We start from the raw sequence: 21,993 nt of genomic DNA on the forward strand, positions 1-21,993 counted from the left end.
CTGTGTGATAGAGGGGACAGGATTCAGTCCTGGGGGAAGCACCGGGACTCTGCACTGGGGACCGGTAATGAGGAAGCAGGGACTGTGTGATAGAGGGGACAGGATTCAGTCCTGGGGGAAGCACCGGGACTCTGCACTGGGGACCGGTAATGAGGGAGCAGAGACTGTGTGATAGAAGGGACAGGACTCAGTCCTGGGGGAAGCACCGGGACTCTACACTGGGGACCGGTAATGAGGGAGCAGGGACTGTGTGATAGAGGGGACAGGACTCAGTCCTGGGGGAAGCACCGGGACTCTACACTGGGGACCGGTAATGAGGGAGCAGGGACTGTGTGATAGAGGGGACAGGACTCAGTCCTGGGGGAAGCACCGGGACTCTACACTGGGGACCGGTAATGAGGGAGCAGGGACTGTGTGATAGAGGGGACAGGACTCAGTCCTGGGGGAAGCACCGGGACTCTACACTGGGGGCCGGTAATGAGGGAGCAGGGACTGTGTGATAGAGGGGACAGGACTCAGTCCTGGGGGAAGCACCGGGACTCTGCACTGGGGGCCGGTAATGAGGGAGCAGGGACTGTGTGATAGAGGGGACAGGACTCAGTCCTGGGGGAAGCACCGGGACTCTACACTGGGGACCGGTAATGAGGGAGCAGGGACTGTGTGATAGAGGGGACAGGACTCAGTCCTGGGGGAAGCACCGGGACTCTACACTGGGGACCGGTAATGAGGGAGCAGGGACTGTGTGATAGAGGGGACAGGACTCAGTCCTGGGGGAAGCACCGGGACTCTACACTGGGGACCGGTAATGAGGGAGCAGGGACTGTGTGATAGAGGGGACAGGACTCAGTCCTGGGGGAAGCACCGGGACTCTACACTGGGGGCCGGTAATGAGGGAGCAGGGACTGTGTGATAGAGGGGACAGGACTCAGTCCTGGGGGAAGCACCGGGACTCTGCACTGGGGGCCGGTAATGAGGGAGCAGGGACTGTGTGATAGAGGGGACAGGACTCAGTCCTGGGGGAAGCGCCGGGACTCTACACTGGGGGTCGGTAATGAGGGAGCAGGGACTGTGTGATAGAGGGGACAGGACTCAGTCCTGAGGGAAGCACCGGGACTCTGCACTGGGGACCGGTAATGAGGGAGCAGGGACTGTGTGATAGAGGGGACAGGACTCAGTCCTGGAGGAAGCACCGGGACTCTGCACTGGGGACCGGTAATGAGGGAGCAGGGACTGTGTGATAGAGGGGACAGGACGCAGTCCTGGGGGAAACACCGGGACTCTACACTGGGGACCGGTAATGAGGGAGCAGGGACTGTGTGATAGAGGGGACAAGACTCAGTCCTGGGGGAAGCATCGGGACTCTGCACTGGGGACCGGTAATGAGGGAGCAGGGAGTGTGTGATAGAGGGGACAGGACTAAGTCCTGGGGGAAGCACTGGGGACCGGTAATGAGGGAGCAGGGACTGTGTGATAGAGGGGACAGGACTCAGTACTGGGGGAAGAATCGGGACTCTGCACTGGGGACCGGTAATGAGGGAGCAGGGACTGTGTGATAGAGGGGACAGGGCTCAGTCCTGGGAGAAGCACCGGGACTCTGCACTGGGGACCGGTAATGAGGGGGCAGGGACTGTGTGATAGAGGGGACAGGACTCAGTCCTGGGGGAAGCATCGGGACTCTGCACTGGGGACCGGTAATGAGGGAGCAGGGACTGTGTGATAGAGGGGACAGCACTCAGTCCTGGGGGAAGCACTGGGGACCGGTAATGAGGGAGCAGGGACTGTGTGATAGAGGGGACAGGACTCAGTCCTGGAGGAAGCACCGGGACTCTGCACTGGGGACCGGTAATGAGGGAGCAGGGACTGTGTGATAGAGGGGACAGGACTCAGTCCTGGAGGAAGCACCGGGACTCTGCACTGGGGACCGGTAATGAGGGAGCAGGGACTGTGTGATAGAGGGGACAGGACTCTGCACTGGGGACCGGTAATGAGGGAGCAGGGACTGTGTGATAGAGGGGACAGGACTCAGTCCTGGAGGAAGCACCGGGACTCTGCACTGGGGACCGGTAATGAGGGAGCAGGGACTGTGTAATAGAGGGGACAGGACTCAGTCTTGGGGGAAGCACCGGGACTCTACACTGGGGACCGGTAATGAGGGAGCAGGGACTGTGTGATAGAGAGGACAGGACTCAGCCCTGGGGGAAGCACCGGGACTCTGCACTGTGGACCGGTAATGAGGGAGCAGGGACTGTGTGATAGAGGGGACAGGACTCAGTCCTGGGGGAAGCACCGGGACTCTGCACTGGGGACCGGTAATGAGGGAGCAGGGACTGTGTGATAGAGGGGACAGGACTCAGTCCTGGGGGAAGCACCGGGACTCTGCACTGGGGACCGGTAATGAGGGAGCAGGGACTGTGTGATAGAGGGGACAGGACTCAGTCCTGGGGGAAGCACTGGCATTCTGCACTGGGGACCGGTAATGAGGGAGCAGGGACTGTGTGATAGAGGGGACAGGACTCAGTCCTGGGGGAAGTACCGGGACTCTGCACTGGGGACCGGTAATGAGGGAGCTGGGAATGTGTGATAGAGGGGACAGGACTCCGTCCTGGGTGAAGCACCGAGACTCTGCACTGGGGACCGGTAATGGGGGGAGTAGGGACTGTGTGATAGAGGGGACAGGACTCAGTACTGGAAGAAGCACCGGGACTCTGCACTGGGGACCGGTAATGAGGGAGCAGGGACTGTGTGATAGAGGGGACAGGACTCAGTACTGGGGGAAGCATCGGGACTCTGCACTGGGGACCGGTAATGAGGGAGCAGGGACTGTGTGATAGAGGGGACAGGACTAAGTCCTGGGGGAAGCACTGGGGACCGGTAATGAGGGAGCAGGGACTGTGTGATAGAGGGGACAGGACTCAGTCCTGGAGGAAGCACCGGGACTCTGCACTGTGGACCGGTAATGAGGGAGCAGGGACTGTGTAATAGAGGGGACAGGACTCAGTCCTGGGGGAAGCACCGGGACTCTACACTGGGGACCGGTAATGAGGGAGCAGGGACTGTGTGATAGAGGGGACAGGACTAAGTCCTGGGGGAAGCACTGGGGACCGGTAATGAGGGAGCAGGGACTGTGTGATAGAGGGGACAGGACTCAGTCCTGGAGGAAGCACCGGGACTCTGCACTGTGGACCGGTAATGAGGGAGCAGGGACTGTGTAATAGAGGGGACAGGACTCAGTCCTGGGGGAAGCACCGGGACTCTACACTGGGGACCGGTAATGAGGGAGCAGGGACTGTGTGATAGAGAGGACAGGACTCAGCCCTGGGGGAAGCACCGGGACTCTGCACTGTGGACCGGTAATGAGGGAGCAGGGACTGTGTGATAGAGGGGACAGGACTCAGTCCTGGGGGAAGCACCGAGACTCTGCACTGGGGACCGGTAATGAGGGAGTAGGGACTGTGTGATAGAGGGGACAGGACTCAGTACTGGAGGAAGCACCGGGACTCTGCACTGGGGACCGGTAATGAGGGAGCAGGGACTGTGTGATAGAGGGGACAGGACTCAGTACTGGGGGAAGCATCGGGACTCTGCACTGGGGACCGGTAATGAGGGAGCAGGGACTGTGTGATAGAGGGGACAGGACTCAGTCCTGGGAGAAGCAACGGGACTCTGCACTGGGGACCGGTAATGAGGGGGCAGGGACTGTGTGATAGAGGGGACAGGACTCCGTCCTGGGGGAAGCATCGGGACTCTGCACTGGGGACCGGTAATGAGGGAGCAGGGACTGTGTGATAGAGGGGACAGGACTCAGTCCTGGGGGAAGCACTGGGGACCGGTAATGAGGGAGCAGGGACTGTGTGATAGAGGGAACAGGACTCAGTCCTGGGAGAAGCACCGGGACTCTGCACTGGGGACCGGTAATGAGGGAGCAGGGACTGTGTGATAGAGGGGACAGGACTCAGTCCTGAGGGAAGCACCGGGACTCTGCACTGGGGACCGGTAATGAGCGAGCAGGGACTGCGTGATAGAGGGGACAGGACTTAGTCCTGGGGGAAGCACCGGGACTCTACACTGGGGACCGGTAATGAGGGAGCAGGGACTGTGTGATAGAGAGGACAGGACTCAGCCCTGGGGGAAGCACCGGGACTCTGCACTGTGGACCGGTAATGAGGGAGCAGGGACTGTGTGATAGAGGGGACAGGACTCAGTCCTGGGGGAAGCATCGGGACTCTGCACTGGGGACCGGTAATGAGGGAGCAGGGACTGTGTGATAGAGGGGACAGGACTCAGTCCTGGGGGAAGCACTGGCATTCTGCACTGGGGACCGGTAATGAGGGAGCAGGGACTGTGTGATAGAGGGGACAGGACTCAGTCCTGGGGGAAGTACCGGGACTCTGCACTGGGGACCGGTAATGAGGGAGCTGGGACTGTGTGATAGAGGGGACAGGACTCCGTCCTGGGTGAAGCACCGAGACTCTGCACTGGGGACCGGTAATGAGGGAGTAGGGACTGTGTGATAGAGGGGACAGGACTCAGTACTGGGGGAAGCATCGGGACTCTGCACTGGGGACCGGTAATGAGGGAGCAGGGACTGTGTGATAGAGGGGACAGGACTCAGTCCTGGGAGAAGCAACGGGACTCTGCACTGGGGACCGGTAATGAGGCGGCAGGGACTGTGTGATAGAGGGGACAGGACTCCGTCCTGGGGGAAGCATCGGGACTCTGCACTGGGGACCGGTAATGAGGGAGCAGGGACTGTGTGATAGAGGGGACAGGACTCAGTCCTGGGGGAAGCACTGGGGACCGGTAATGAGGGAGCAGGGACTGTGTGATAGAGGGGACAGGACTCAGTCCTGGGAGAAGCACCGGGACTCTGCACTGGGGACCGGTAATGAGGGAGCAGGGACTGTGTGATAGAGGGGACAGGACTCAGTCCTGAGGGAAGCACCGGGACTCTGCACTGGGGACCGGTAATGAGCGAGCAGGGACTGCGTGATAGAGGGGACAGGACTCGGTCCTGGGGGAAGCACCGGGACTCTGCACTGGGGACCGGTAATGAGGGAGCGGGGACTGTGTGATAGAGGGGACAGGACTCAGTCCTAGAGGAAGCACCGGGACTCTGCACTGGGGACCGGTAATGAGGGAGCAGGGACTGTGTGATAGAGGGGGCAGGACTCAGTCCTGGGGGATGCACCGGGACTGTGCACTGGGGACCTGTAATGAGGGAGCAGGGACTGTGTGATAGAGGGGACAGCACTCAGTCCTGGGGGAAGCACCGGCACTCTGCACTGGGGACCGGTAATGAGGGAGCGGGGACTGTGTGATAGAGGGGACAGGACTCAGTCCTGGGGGAAGCACCGGGACTCTGCACTGGGGACTGGTAATGAGGGAGCAGGGACTGTGTGATAGAGGGGACAGGACTCAGTCCTGAGGGAAGCACCGGGACTCTGCACTGGGGACCGGTAATGAGCGAGCAGGGACTGCGTGATAGAGGGGGCAGGACTCAGTCCTGGGGGAAGCATCGGGACTCTACACTGGGGATCGGTAATGAGGGAGCAGGGACTGTGTGATAGAGGGGACAGGACTCAGTCCTGGGGGAAGCATCGGGACTCTGCACTGGGGACCGGTAATGAGGGAGCAGGGACTGTGTGATAGAGGGGACAGGACTCAGTCCTGGGGGAAGCACTGGGGACCGGTAATGAGGTAGCAGGGACTGTGTGATAGAGGGGACAGGACTCAGTCCTGGGAGAAGCATCGGGACTCTGCACTGGGGACTGGTAATGAGGGAGCAGGGACTGTGTGATAGAGGGGACAGGACTCAGTCCTGGGGGAAGCACCGGGACTCTGCACTGGGGACCGGTAATGAGGGGGCAGGGACTGTGTGATAGAGGGGACAGGACTCAGTCCTGGGGGAAGCACCGGGACTCTGCACTGGTGACCGGTAATGAGCGAGCAGGGACTGTGTGATAGAGGGGACAGGACTCAGTCCTGGAGGAAGCACCGGGACTCTGCACTGGGGACCGGTAATGAGGGAGCGGGGACTGTGTGATAGAGGGGACAGGACTCAGTCCTAGAGGAAGCATCGGGACTCTGCACTGGGGACCGGTAATGAGGGAGCAGGGACTGTGTGACAGAGGGGACAGGTCTCAGTCCTGGGGGAAGCACCAGGACTCTGCACTGGGGACTGGTAATGAGGGAGCAGGGACTGTGTGATAGAGGGGACAGGACTCAGTCCTGGGGGAAGCATCGGGACTCTGCACTGGGGACCGGTAATGAGGGAGCAGGGACTGTGTGATAGAGGGGGCAGTACTCAGTCCTGGGGGATGCATTGGGACTGTGCACTGGCGACCTGTAATGAGGGAGCAGGGACTGTGTGATAGAGGGGACAGGACTCAGTCCTGGGGGAAGCATCGGGACTCTACACTGGGGACCGGTAATGAGGGAGCAGGGACTGTGTGATAGAGAGGACAGGACTCAGTCCTGGGAGAAGCACCGGGACTCTGCACTGGGGCCCGGTAATGAGGGAGCAGGGACTGTGTGATAGAGGGGACAAGACTCAGTCCTGGGGGAAGCATCGGGACTCTGCACTGGGGACCGGTAATGAGGGAGCAGGGACTGTGTGATAGAGGGGACAGGACTCAGTCCTGGGGGAAGCACTGGGGACCGGTAATGAGGGAACAGGGACTGTGTGATAGAGGGGACAGGATTCAGTCCTGGGAGAAACATCGGGACTCTGCACTGGGGACCGGTAATGAGGGAGCAGGGACTGTGTGATAGAGGGGACAGGACTCAGTCCTGGGGGAAGCATCGGGACTCTACACTGGGGACCGGTAATGAGGGAGCAGGGACTGTGTGATAGAGAGGACAGGACTCAGTCCTGGGAGAAGCACCGGGACTCTGCACTGGGGACCGGTAATGAGGGGGCAGGGACTGTGTGATAGAGGGGACAGGACTCAGTCCTGGGGGAAGCATCGGGACTCTGCACTGGGGACCGGTAATGAGGGAGCAGGGACTGTGTGATAGAGGGGACAGGCCTCTGTCCTGGGGGAAGCACCGGGACTCTGCACTGGTGACCGGTAATGAGGGAGCAGGGACTGTGTGATAGAGGGGACAGGACTCAGTCCTGGAGGAAGCACCGGGACTCTGCACTGGGGACTGGTAATGAGGGAGCGGGGACTGTGTGATAGAGGGGACAGGACTCCAGTCCTAGAGGAAGCACCGGGACTCTGCACTGGGGACCGGTAATGAGGGAGCAGGGACTGTGTGACAGAGGGGACAGGACTCAGTCCTGGGGGAAGCACCAGGACTCTGCACTGGGGACTGGTAATGAGGGAGCAGGGACTGTGTGATAGAGGGGGCAGGACTCAGTCCTGGGGGAAGCATCGGGACTCTGCACTGGGGACCGGTAATGAGGGAGCAGGGACTGTGTGATAGAGGGGGCAGGACTCAGTCCTGGGGGATGCACCGGGATTGTTCACTGGGGACCTGTAATGAGGGAGCAGGGACTGTGTGATAGAGGGGACAGCACTCAGTCCTGGGGGAAGCATCGGGACTCTGCACTGGGGACTGGTAATGAGGGAGCAGGGACTGTGTGATATAGAGGACAGGACTCAGTCCTAGGGGAAGCACCGGGACTCTGCACTGGAGACTGGTAATGAAGGAGCAGGGACTGTGTGATAGAGGGGACAGGACTCAGTCCTGGGGGAAGCACCGGGACTCTGCACTGGGGACCTGTAATGAGGGAGCAGGGACTGTGTGATAGAGGGGACAGGACTCAGTACTGGGGGAAGCACCGGGACTCTGCACTGGGGACCGGTAATGAGGGAGCAGGGACTGTGTGATAGAGGGGACAGGACTCAGTCCTGGGAGAAGCACCGGGACTCTGCACTGGGGACTGGTAATGAGGGGGCAGGGACTGTGTGATAGAGGGGACAGGACTCAGTCCTGGGGGAAGCATCGGGACTCTGCACTGGGGACCGGTAATGAGGGAGCAGGGACTGTGTGATAGAGGGGACAGGACTCAGTCCTGGGGGAAGCACTGGGGACCGGTAATGAGGGAGCAGGGACTGTGTGATAGAGGGGACAGGACTCAGTCCTGGGAGAAGCACCGGGACTCTGAACTGGGGACCGGTAATGAGGGAGCAGGGACTGTGTGATAGAGGGGACAGGACTCAGTCCTGGGGGAAGCATCGGGACTCTGCACTGGGGACCGGTAATGAGGGGGCAGGGACTTTGTGATAGAGGGGATAGGACTCAGTCCTGGGGGAAGCATCGGGACTCTGCACTGGTGACCGGTAATGAGCGAGCAGGGACTGTGTGATAGAGGGGACAGGACTCAGTCCTGGGGGAAGCACCGGGACTCTGCACTGGGGACCGGTAATGAGGGAGCGGGGACTGTGTGATAGAGGTGACAGGACTCAGTCCTAGAGGAAGCACCGGGACTCTGCACTGGGGACCGGTAATGAGGGAGCAGGGACTGTGTGACAGAGGGGACAGGACTCAGTCCTAGAGGAAGCACCGGGACTCTGCACTGGGGACTGGTAATGAGGGAGCAGGGACTGTGTGATAGAGGGGACAGGACTCAGTCCTGGGGGAAGCATCGGGACTCTGCACTGGTGACCGGTAATGAGGGAGCAGGGACTGTGTGATAGAGGGGGCAGGACTCAGTCCTGGGGGAAGCACCGGGACTCTGCACTGGGGACTGGTAATGAGGAAGCTGGGACTGTGTGATAGAGGGGACAGGACTCAGTCCTGGGGGAAGCACCAGGACTCTGCACTGGGGACCTGTAATGAGGGAGCAGGGACTGTGTGATAGAGGGGACAGGACTCAGTCCTGTGAGAAGCATCGGGACTCTGCACTGGGGACTGGTAATGAGGGGGCAGGGACTGTGTGATAGAGGGGACAGGACTCAGTCCTTGGGGAAGCATCGGGACTCTGCACTGGGGACCGGTAATGAGGGAGCAGGGACTGTGTGATAGAGGGGACAGGACTCAGTCCTGGGGGAAGCACTGGGGACTGGTAATGAGGGAGCAGGAACTGTGTGATAGAGGGGACAGGACTCAGTCCTGGGAGAAGCACCGGGACTCTGAATTGGGGACCAGTAATGAGGGAGCAGGGACTGTGTGATAGAGGGGACAGGACTCAGTCCTGGGGGAAGTACCGGGACTCTGCACTGGGGACCGGTAATGAGGGGGCAGGGACTTTGTGATAGAGGGGACAGGACTCAGTCCTGGGAGAAGCACCGGGACTCTGCACTGGTGACCGGTAATGAGCGAGCAGGGACTGTGTGATAGAGGGGACAGGACTCAGTCCTGGGGGAAGCACCGGGACTCTGCACTGGGGACCGGTAATGAGGGAGCGGGGACTGTGTGATAGAGGGGACAGGACTCAGTCCTGGGGGAAGCACCGGGACTCTGCACTGGGGACCGGTAATGAGGGAGCAGGGACTGTGTGATAGAGGGGGCAGGACTCAGTCCTGGGGGATGCACCGGGACTGTGCACTGGGGACCTGTAATGAGGGAGCAGGGACTGTGTGATAGAGGGGACAGCACTCAGTCCTGGGGGAAGCATCGGGACTCTGCACTGGGGACTGGTAATGAGGGAGCAGGGACTGTGTGATATAGAGGACAGGACTCAGTCCTAGGGGAAGCACCGGGACTCTGCACTGGAGACTGGTAATGAAGGAGCAGGGACTGTGTGATAGAGGGGACAGGACTCAGTCCTGGGGGAAGCACCGGGACTCTGCACTGGGGACCTGTAATGAGGGAGCAGGGACTGTGTGATAGAGGGGACAGGACTCAGTACTGGGGGAAGCACCGGGACTCTGCACTGGGGACCGGTAATGAGGGAGCAGGGACTGTGTGATAGAGGGGACAGGACTCAGTCCTGGGAGAAGCACCGGGACTCTGAACTGGGGACCGGTAATGAGGGAGCAGGGACTGTGTGATAGAGGGGACAGGACTCAGTCCTGGGGGAAGCATCGGGACTCTGCACTGGGGACCGGTAATGAGGGGGCAGGGACTTTGTGATAGAGGGGATAGGACTCAGTCCTGGGGGAAGCATCGGGACTCTGCACTGGTGACCGGTAATGAGCGAGCAGGGACTGTGTGATAGAGGGGACAGGACTCAGTCCTGGGGGAAGCACCGGGACTCTGCACTGGGGACCGGTAATGAGGGAGCGGGGACTGTGTGATAGAGGTGACAGGACTCAGTCCTAGAGGAAGCACCGGGACTCTGCACTGGGGACCGGTAATGAGGGAGCAGGGACTGTGTGACAGAGGGGACAGGACTCAGTCCTAGAGGAAGCACCGGGACTCTGCACTGGGGACTGGTAATGAGGGAGCAGGGACTGTGTGATAGAGGGGACAGGACTCAGTCCTGGGGGAAGCATCGGGACTCTGCACTGGTGACCGGTAATGAGGGAGCAGGGACTGTGTGATAGAGGGGGCAGGACTCAGTCCTGGGGGAAGCACCGGGACTCTGCACTGGGGACTGGTAATGAGGAAGCTGGGACTGTGTGATAGAGGGGACAGGACTCAGTCCTGGGGGAAGCACCAGGACTCTGCACTGGGGACCTGTAATGAGGGAGCAGGGACTGTGTGATAGAGGGGACAGGACTCAGTCCTGTGAGAAGCATCGGGACTCTGCACTGGGGACTGGTAATGAGGGGGCAGGGACTGTGTGATAGAGGGGACAGGACTCAGTCCTTGGGGAAGCATCGGGACTCTGCACTGGGGACCGGTAATGAGGGAGCAGGGACTGTGTGATAGAGGGGACAGGACTCAGTCCTGGGGGAAGCACTGGGGACTGGTAATGAGGGAGCAGGGACTGTGTGATAGAGGGGACAGGACTCAGTCCTGGGAGAAGCACCGGGACTCTGAATTGGGGACCAGTAATGAGGGAGCAGGGACTGTGTGATAGAGGGGACAGGACTCAGTCCTGGGGGAAGTACCGGGACTCTGCACTGGGGACCGGTAATGAGGGGGCAGGGACTTTGTGATAGAGGGGACAGGACTCAGTCCTGGGAGAAGCACCGGGACTCTGCACTGGTGACCGGTAATGAGCGAGCAGGGACTGTGTGATAGAGGGGACAGGACTCAGTCCTGGGGGAAGCACCGGGACTCTGCACTGGGGACCGGTAATGAGGGAGCGGGGACTGTGTGATAGAGGGGACAGGACTCAGTCCTGGGGGAAGCACCGGGACTCTGCACTGGGGACCGGTAATGAGGGAGCAGGGACTGTGTGATAGAGGGGGCAGGACTCAGTCCTGGGGGATGCACCGGGACTGTGCACTGGGGACCTGTAATGAGGGAGCAGGGACTGTGTGATAGAGGGGACAGCACTCAGTCCTGGGGGAAGCATCGGGACTCTGCACTGGGGACTGGTAATGAGGGAGCAGGGACTGTGTGATATAGAGGACAGGACTCAGTCCTAGGGGAAGCACCGGGACTCTGCACTGGAGACTGGTAATGAAGGAGCAGGGACTGTGTGATAGAGGGGACAGGACTCAGTCCTGGGGGAAGCACCGGGACTCTGCACTGGGGACCTGTAATGAGGGAGCAGGGACTGTGTGATAGAGGGGACAGGACTCAGTACTGGGGGAAGCACCGGGACTCTGCACTGGGGACCGGTAATGAGGGAGCAGGGACTGTGTGATAGAGGGGACAGGACTCAGTCCTGGGAGAAGCACCGGGACTCTGCACTGGGGACTGGTAATGAGGGGGCAGGGACTGTGTGATAGAGGGGACAGGACTCAGTCCTGGGGAAGCATCGGGACTCTGCACTGGGGACCGGTAATGAGGGAGCAGGGACTGTGTGATAGAGGGGACAGGACTCAGTCCTGGGGGAAGCACTGGGGACCGGTAATGAGGGAGCAGGGACTGTGTGATAGAGGGGACAGGACTCAGTCCTGGGAGAAGCACCGGGACTCTGAACTGGGGACCGGTAATGAGGGAGCAGGGACTGTGTGATAGAGGGAACAGGACTCAGTCCTGGGGGAAGCATCGGGACTCTGCACTGGGGACCGGTAATGAGGGGGCAGGGACTTTGTGATAGAGGGGACAGGACTCAGTCCTGGGGGAAGCATCGGGACTCTGCACTGGTGACCGGTAATGAGCGAGCAGGGACTGTGTGATAGAGGGGACAGGACTCAGTCCTGGGGGAAGCACCGGGACTCTGCACTGGGGACTGGTAATGAGGAAGCTGGGACTGTGTGATAGAGGGGACAGGACTCAGTCCTGGGGGAAGCACCGGGACTCTGCACTGGGGACCTGTAATGAGGGAGCAGGGACTGTGTGATAGAGGGGACAGGACTCAGTCCTGTGAGAAGCATCTGGACTCTGCACTGGGGACTGGTAATGAGGGGGCAGGGACTGTGTGATAGAGGGGACAGGACTCAGTCCTAGAGGAAGCATCGGGACTCTGCACTGGGGACCGGTAATGAGGGAGCAGGGACTGTGTGACAGAGGGGACAGGACTCAGTCCTAGAGGAAGCACCGGGACTCTGCACTGGGGACTGGTAATGAGGGAGCAGGGACTGTGTGATAGAGGGGACAGGACTCAGTCCTGGGGGAAGCATCGGGACTCTGCACTGGTGACCGGTAATGAGGGAGCAGGGACTGTGTGATAGAGGGGGCAGGACTCAGTCCTGGGGGAAGCACCGGGACTCTGCACTGGGGACTGGTAATGAGGAAGCTGGGACTGTGTGATAGAGGGGACAGGACTCAGTCCTGGGGGAAGCACCGGGACTCTGCACTGGGGACCTGTAATGAGGGAGCAGGGACTGTGTGATAGAGGGGACAGGACTCAGTCCTGTGAGAAGCATCTGGACTCTGCACTGGGGACTGGTAATGAGGGGGCAGGGACTGTGTGATAGAGGGGACAGGACTCAGTCCTTGGGGAAGCATCGGGACTCTGCACTGGGGACCGGTAATGAGGGAGCAGGGACTGTGTGATAGAGGGGACAGGACTCAGTCCTGGGGGAAGCACTGGGGACCGGTAATGAGGGAGCAGGGACTGTGTGATAGAGGGGACAGGACTCAGTCCTGGGAGAAGCACCGGGACTCTGAATTGGGGACCAGTAATGAGGGAGCAGGGACTGTGTGATAGAGGGGACAGGACTCAGTCCTGGGGGAAGTACCAGGACTCTGCACTGGGGAAACGGTAATGAGGGGGCAGGGACTTTGTGATAGAGGGGACAGGACTCAGTCCTGGGAGAAGCACCGGGACTCTGCACTGGTGACCGGTAATGAGCGAGCAGGGACTGTGTGATAGAGGGGACAGGACTCAGTCCTGGGGGAAGCACCGGGACTCTGCACTGGGGACCGGTAATGAGGGAGCGGGGACTGTGTGATAGAGGGGACAGGACTCAGTCCTAGAGGAAGCACCGGGACTCTGCACTGGGGACCGGTAATGAGGGAGCAGGGACTGTGTGATAGAGGGGACAGGACTCAGTCCTGGGGGAAGCACCGGGACTCTACACTGGGTACCGGTAATGAGGGAGCAGGGACTGTGTGATAGAGAGGACAGGACTCAGTCCTGGGGGAAGCACCGGGACTCTGCACTGGTGACCGGTAATGTATTGAGAGAGCAGGGACTGTGTGATAGAGGGGACAGGACTCAGTCCTGGGGGAAGCACCCGGACTCTGCACTGGGGACTGGTAATGAGGGAGCAGGGACTGTGTGATAGAGAGGACAGGACTCAGTCCTAGGGGAAGCATCGGGATTCTGCACTGGAGACTGGTAATGAAGGAGCAGGGACTGTGTGATAGAGGGGACAGGACTCAGTCCTGGGGGAAGCACCGGGACTCTGCACTGTGGACCGGTAATGAGGGAGCAGGGACTGTGTGATAGAGGGGACAGGACTCAGTCCTGGGGGAAGCACCGGGACTCTGCACTGGGGACCGGTAATGAGGGAGCAGGGACTGTGTGATAGAGGGGACAGGACTCAGTCCTGGGAGAAGCACCGGGACTCTGCACTGGGGACTGGTAATGAGGGGGCAGGGACTGTGTGATAGAGGGGACAGGACTCAGTCTTGGGGGAAGCATCGGGACTCTGGACTGGGGACCGGTAATGAGGGAGCAGGGACTGTGTGATAGAGGGGACAGGACTCAGTCCTGGGGGAAGCACTGGGGACCGGTAATGAGGGAGCAGGGACTGTGTGATAGAGGGGACAGGACTCAGTCCTGGGAGAAGCACCGGGACTCTGAACTGGGGACCGGTAATGAGGGAGCAGGGACTGTGTGATAGAGGGAACAGGACTCAGTCCTGGGGGAAGCATCGGGACTCTGCACTGGGGACCGGTAATGAGGGGGCAGGGACTTTGTGATAGAGGGGACAGGACTCAGTCCTGGGGGAAGCATCGGGACTCTGCACTGGTGACCGGTAATGAGCGAGCAGGGACTGTGTGATAGAGGGGACAGGACTCAGTCCTGGGGGAAGCACCGGGACTCTGCACTGGGGACCGGTAATGAGGGAGCGGGGACTGTGTGATAGAGGTGACAGGACTCAGTCCTAGAGGAAGCACCGGGACTCTGCACTGGGGACCGGTAATGAGGGAGCAGGGACTGTGTGACAGAGGGGACAGGACTCAGTCCTAGAGGAAGCACCGGGACTCTGCACTGGGGACTGGTAATGAGGGAGCAGGGACTGTGTGATAGAGGGGACAGGACTCAGTCCTGGGGGAAGCATCGGGACTCTGCACTGGTGACCGGTAATGAGGGAGCAGGGACTGTGTGATAGAGGGGGCAGGACTCAGTCCTGGGGGAAGCACCGGGACTCTGCACTGGGGACTGGTAATGAGGAAGCTGGGACTGTGTGATAGAGGGGACAGGACTCAGTCCTGGGGGAAGCACCGGGACTCTGCACTGGGGACCTGTAATGAGGGAGCAGGGACTGTGTGATAGAGGGGACAGGACTCAGTCCTGTGAGAAGCATCTGGACTCTGCACTGGGGACTGGTAATGAGGGGGCAGGGACTGTGTGATAGAGGGGACAGGACTCAGTCCTTGGGGAAGCATCGGGACTCTGCACTGGGGACCGGTAATGAGGGAGCAGGGACTGTGTGATAGAGGGGACAGGACTCAGTCCTGGGGGAAGCACTGGGGACCGGTAATGAGGGAGCAGGGACTGTGTGATAGAGGGGACAGGACTCAGTCCTGGGAGAAGCACCGGGACTCTGAATTGGGGACCAGTAATGAGGGAGCAGGGACTGTGTGATAGAGGGGACAGGACTCAGTCCTGGGGGAAGTACCGGGACTCTGCACTGGGGACCGGTAATGAGGGGGCAGGGACTTTGTGATAGAGGGGACAGGACTCAGTCCTGGGAGAAGCACCGGGACTCTGCACTGGTGACCGGTAATGAGCGAGCAGGGACTGTGTGATAGAGGGGACAGGACTCAGTCCTGGGGGAAGCACCGGGACTCTGCACTGGGGACCGGTAATGAGGGAGCGGGGACTGTGTGATAGAGGGGACAGGACTCAGTCCTAGAGGAAGCACCGGGACTCTGCACTGGGGACCGGTAATGAGGGAGCAGGGACTGTGTGATAGAGGGGACAGGACTCAGTCCTGGGGGAAGCACCGGGACTCTACACTGGGGACCGGTAATGAGGGAGCAGGGACTGTGTGATAGAGAGGACAGGACTCAGTCCTGGGGGAAGCACCGGGACTCTGCACTGGTGACCGGTAATGTATTGAGAGAGCAGGGACTGTGTGATAGAGGGGACAGGACTCAGTCCTGGGGGAAGCACCCGGACTCTGCACTGGGGACTGGTAATGAGGGAGCAGGGACTGTGTGATAGAGAGGACAGGACTCAGTCCTAGGGGAAGCATCGGGATTCTGCACTGGAGACTTGTAATGAAGGAGCAGGGACTGTGTGATAGAGGGGACAGGACTCAGTCCTGGGGGAAGCACCGGGACTCTGCACTGTGGACCGGTAATGAGGGAGCAGGGACTGTGTGATAGAGGGGACAGGACTCAGTCCTGGGGGAAGCACCGGGACTCTGCACTGGGGACCGGTAATGAGGGAGCAGGGACTGTGTGATAGAGGGGACAGGACTCAGTCCTGGGCGAAGCACCGAGACTCTGCACTGGGGACCGGTAATGAGGGAGCAGGGACTGTGTGATAGAGGGGACAGGACTCAGTCCTGGAGGAAGCACCGGGACTCTGCACTGGGGACCGGTAATGAGGGAGCAGGGACTGTGTGATAGAGGGGACAGGACTCAGTCCTGGGGGAAGCACCGGGACTCTGCACTGGGGACCGGTAATGAGGGAGCAGGGACTGTGTGATAGAGGGGACAGGACTCAGTCCTGGGGGAAGCATCGGGACTCTGCACTGGGGACCGGTAATGAGGGAGCAGGGACTGTGTGATAGAGGGGACAGGACTCAGTTCTGGGGGAAGCACCGGGACTCTGCACTGGGGACCGTTAATGAGGGAGCAAGGACTGTGTGATCGAGGGGACAGGACTCAGTCCTGGGCGAAGCACCGAGACTCTGCACTGGGGACCGGTAATGAGGGAGTAGGGACTGTGTGATAGAGGGGACAGGACTCCGTACTGGAGGAAGCACTGGGACTCTACACTGGTGACCGGTAATGAGGGAGCTGGGACTGTGTGATAGAGGGGACAGGACTCAGTCCTGCGGGAAGCACCGGGACTCTGCACTGGGGACCAGTAATGAGGGAGCTGGGACTGTGTGATAGAGGGGACAGGACTCCGTCCTGGGGGAAGCACCGGGACTCTGCACTGGGGACTGGTAGTGAGGGAACAGGGTCCCTCCTTTTCCTTGCACCGGCCGTCCGCATCCTCTTCCTGAAAAAAAAAGGCGCCGCATTCTCAGTGCGTTTGCAGAGATCTATCGACTGGCACCCAGCAACAGCAGTAAATTTTCTTATGGGTTAATTTTGATCACTGTGATCAAAAGCCAATAATTGGTATGTCAACCCCTTTGTTTAATTTTTATTAATTTCTTTCTTTGCATTTTGGGTTTGTATTAGTTTTTTTTTAAAAGTTAAAAAAAATTTGACAATATAACGATTAGTGTTGAGTGCAAGTGCTCGCCAAACCCAAATCAACCCCAATAGAAGTCAATGGGGACCTGAACTTTTGTGCTGTAAAATGGTCGTAGTAAGGGCTAGAGGGCTGCTAAAAGAAGCAAAATGGGAGTAAGAGTATGACAATTGCTCTGAAAATAAATGTGGATAGGAAAAAATACATAAAATAACAAATAATAATAATAAATAATAATGTTAAACAAGGAGGTAGAGTCCAAGTGGAGGAGGAGGTGGATCGGTGCTGCTGGTCCTCTTCTCTAGTCAGCCAAAGGTACGGAAAAGTCCCATGGGATCCATGCCTGGTTCATTATAATGATTGTGATCTTGCCCACGTTAGCTGTGGACAGGCGGATTCACTTGTCTGTGATCGCACCCCGGCCGTACTAAACATACGTTCCAACAGTACACCTGCCGCAGGGCAGGCCAGCATCTCCAAGGTGTTAAGGACAATCTCTGGCCATGTGTCCAATTTGGAGACGCAGAAGGTAAATGGGATCGACCCATCACTTAGTACATGGAGATGTGTGGACATTTACTCTTCCACCATGTTGTTGAAATGCTGCCTTCTCCTAATATAGACTGTATCAGATGATGGTGCCAGATGTTGTGATGTTCTGAGGAAGGGTTTCCACATTCCGGCAAAGTTAACCCTCCTTTATGTGGTGGTGCTGGTGCCCCAGCTGTGTTGGCGACTTCCTAATTTTTCACTCCTTTTGTTTTTTTCACTCAGCCCCCCGCTGTCAAGTAGGATCGCTGTTAGTAGTGCATCTACCAGCGTGCACTTGTAATCCCTCATTTTCCGATCCCGCTCCAGTAACGCAAGTAAGGATGGTACATTGTCCTTGTAGCGGGGATCCAGCAGGGTGGCCACCCAGTAATCAGCACTGGCAACAATCCTGGCAACTTGGTGATCGTTGCACAGGCACAGCAACATGTATTGACACATGTGTCAGGCTGCCCAGAGGCAACGACAATCTGTCATCGATGGGAGTTATATCGTATGGGTCCTCTGTATCCCCACAACCAAGCTACAGTCATGCCCGTGAGTTTCTTTCAGTGCCACCATGTTGTGAACCCAATTTCTCTTCCTCACCATCCTCCAAAGCTGACGCTGGCTCAACAGTTGTGTACCTTTCCTCTGTTGGTACAGGAACCCACCCTCCAAGCCGTGTGTGGGCAACTAGCCCGATAATGGTGTGAATGTTCCCTGTCTTTCCTTCTCTTCCGCCTGTGCCACCACCTCATCCGTCATCGCCTGGAGCATTTTTTAAAGCAGGCATAGAAGTGGGATAGTAACGCTGATGCTGGCTTCATCAGCGCTGGCTATGTTGGTGGAATATTCAAAATAGCGCAACATGGCACACGTGTCCAGTATGGAGGCCCATTCGTTGGTGATGAAGTGGTGTTGTTCAGCAGTGCGACTCACCCGTGCATGCTGTAGCTGAAACTCCACTATTGCATGCTGCTTGCACAGTCTCTCCAGCATATTCAAGGTGGAGTTCCACCTTGTGGCTATGTCGTATAGGAGGAGGTGTGCGGGAAGGTAGAAGTGACGCAGCGTAGACAGGCGGCCAGCAGCAGGGTGAGAACGCCAAAAGCGCACACAGATGGCCCGCACTTTCAGCAGCAGCTCTGACATAGTGGGGTAATTTTTAAGGAAGCTCTGCACTATTAAATTCAACACATGCACCAGGCAAGGGATGTGTGTAAAAACGGCTAGGCCCAGAGCTGCTATGAGATTTTGCCTGTTATCGCACATCACCAGGCCGGGCTTGAGGCACCAACCACTCATCGTTCTATTGTTTGATCCTCCTCCACAGCTCCTGCGTGGTGTGTAATCTTTCCCCCAGGTTAATTTCAGAACAGCCTGCTGTCGTTTCCCCCTTGCCTGTTCTTACGTTGGTGGTGCAGGTGTTAGGATGACTGGAGGAATCGAAGTAGGAGGAGGAGGCAACATGGACAGAGAAACGTCTAGTCTTCCTTGGTGTTAGTACATTTTCAGGAACACCTTTTGCCTCAGGCCCAGCTGCTACTACATTTACCCAGTGGGTAATTAGTGACATATAACGTCCTTTGCCGTGCTTCCTGCTCCACCTGCCAGAATGGCAGCATTTCAAAGGCCAGGAATTTTGAAATGCTGTAGGTTTCCTGTCCTGTCCCTCTCTCGTTGTGGTGCTGTCATGGGCTCAGGAAAATCACATTACCGGTAAGTAATTTAGTGTTTTCTCTCCAGTGTTTTGGGGATGGACAGCCAAAGGCTTCCATGGGATGGTGTTGAGATGCTCGATGACACCGCTGGTGGTGATGGTGATCTTATATGCTCTCTTTGCGTGGAGCCAGGTGTCCCTGTTCATTGGAAGCGGGAGGAAGTGGCTGAGACTCCAGCAGAAGAGGGAGCAGGAGGAGTCTCAGATCTTCCCTGGTTTTTCTGGTGTGTACTCCACTTCAGCTAGTGCTTTGAATATAGATAACTCATCAGTGGCGTACCACCAATGGTGGCAGGCCACGCCACTGCTATGGGGCCCATGAGCCGAAGGGACCCACCTCAGCACCTGCACTACCCGTCCTCACAGAATGATGGGGGAGGAAGCGTCTGCTGATGCTCCTTCCTCCATCATCATTGCTTGCGCTGACGGCCGGAGGGGGGACCAGGGCAAGCTATGATGATGGGGGAGGGAGCATCAGCAGACCCATGAACCCCCATCATTGTTTCTTGGCGTCCGACTTCTCAGAGCTACGGGCGCGATGATGTCACTACGGGGCGCTCGCTGCTCTGAGATTTTCGGCAAGGAGACTGGAGCATCAGATGGAACCAGGAGATAAGAGTAGTTTTTTTTTTTTTCAAAATCAGTGACTGGTAGCCATAATACAGTATGTGGGGTGCATTATATTGTGTGGAGGACCATGGGGGATGTATTATATTGTGTGGAGGACCATGGGGTTGCATTATACTATATGAAGGACTAGGTGTCTGATACGGAACTCGAACTAAACAGTTTGGGTTCGCTCGTCCCTTTTCAGATACTTTGTTCTACCATGCCTGATGAAGGGACCTAAGAAGTCTCAAAAGCTTGCCTTGAAACATCATTTATTTTATTTTTGTTAGCCATTAAAAGGTATCTCTGCAAGCTTATTATTTTGTTTAACCCCTTTATGACGTGCCATACATTTACGGCACAAGGCGTGTCTCTCCCTTTGACGCAGGCTCCGATCCCGAAAAATGGAGATGCTACCTGTTTCGGAAAATTGCGTCCTTTTCATTGTATTTTTTTTTTAACAAACTTTTGTTTTGTTTTTTCTCCACTTAAATAAAAAAGAACCTATACGTGTTTGGTATTTACAAACTCGTAATGATTTGGAGAATCATAATGGCAGGTCAGTTTTAGCATTTAGTGAGCGTGGTAAAAAAACAAACAATTGGAATTGCACTTTTTTTGCAATTTCACCGCACTTTTAATTTTTTTCCCTGTTTTACAGTACACAATATGTTAAAACTAATATGTTTTTCAAGAGTGCAACTTGTCCCATAAAAAATAAGCCCTCACATGGCCATATTGACCGAAAAACAATAAAATTATGGTTGGAAGAAGGGGAGCTAATTAAACAAAAGCGCACAAATTGGAAATCGCCCAGGGGTGAAGGGGTTAATCTTTTTTGTATTACTTTTTACATTGAGATCACAATGACGTCAGTTTGTCTGTATGTTATTGCTGATCTCTTTAGAATTCATAAAGTAATATATATATATTTCTTTGTATGGTCTATTCAATATCATCCTCCACCCCCTTTTTTTTCTCAGTTCCCAGTCCCCCTCTACTACCTGTACTGGGAACATAAGGGGCAGTACCGCAAAATGGTGCATAAATAGTGATAAAGTAGTAATAAATGGGTTACATTAAAGGGGTTGTCCACTACTATTACAAAAATGTTCTGCCCCAATAAAATAAGAAAACCTATACTCACCTCCTGTGCTGGCTCCGTTCCAGCTGTGTCGGCACTCGCGGTCCCGGGGCTGTGATGCGGTGGAATGACACATGATGCCCAGCGCCCAATCATCGCTGGTGTCACTGTCCCCGCCTTCAGACAAACTGAACATGGAGAGGAAGCCAGGGCTGTAGCTGATCCTGGGACCACGAGTGCCGACAATGCTGGAACGGAGCCAGCACTGGAGGTGAGTATAGGTTTTTTTATTTTATCGGGGCTGAACATTTATTTTAAGAAGGAGTTATTAAAGTGGACAACCCCTTTAATTAAAAACACCAAAGTTCTGCTTGTAACAAAAAATAATGGGTGACTGTGGAATAACTAATATACAAAGAACCTGCAAGAATTGTGTACAGCCAAGAAAAGGTACTAAATTACTATATTTGATTAAATAAAAATAGTACGTAAAAAGACAAGTAGTTTAAAAAATAGGGGAAAACTTGTCCAAGTAAATAGAAGTGAAGGAAAAGCAGCACTCACCAACTTTTTTGCCGTTTGCACGGATTTATATAGTGTGACCAAGTTGACAACCACTTTCTAAGTGATGCTAAAATCGCTTGGAAAAGCGCTTGATAACCCACATGCAGAAATGCATGCAAAAACGCTTCACATCCGCATGTACAATCCGCATGTACAATCCGCATGCGTTTTTCCTGCCAGGGAGATGCATAAACGCTCAGGAAAAAATCCGGAGCATTTCTGCGTCGTGGGCACATAGCATAAATCCTTTATTAATTTTATCTCTCTTTGTATGGTCTCTTTAGTATCTTCCACCCTCTTCCCCCCTTCTTTTTTTCTTTTTCCTGCTTTCCTTCCAATCCCACTCTACTACCTGTACTGGGCTAACTCCTATATATGGGGTTAATATCCTCAACACCCGCCCTCTTTACTGTTAATCCTGATATCTTTGACCCTGTACTGCATTGTTAGTTATCTTGGCCGCTCTGTGTGTGCACAGTTTAA

At 56.7% G+C, this 21,993-nt stretch overlaps 1 protein-coding gene across 1 annotated transcript in view; it reads left to right on the plus strand.

Moving 5' to 3' along the window:
• LOC141270747 (gastrula zinc finger protein XlCGF66.1-like) overlaps positions 1-21,993 on the plus strand; it is a 53,229-nt gene that overhangs the window by 5,420 nt on the left and 25,816 nt on the right. The window lies entirely within an intron of this gene.

The sequence above is a fragment of the Phyllobates terribilis genome, unplaced genomic scaffold, assembly GCF_046119375.1.
Source record: "Phyllobates terribilis strain yellow unplaced genomic scaffold, ASM4611937v1 Scaffold_5__5_contigs__length_657084704, whole genome shotgun sequence".
In the NCBI taxonomy this organism is placed as follows: Eukaryota; Metazoa; Chordata; class Amphibia; order Anura; family Dendrobatidae; genus Phyllobates; species Phyllobates terribilis.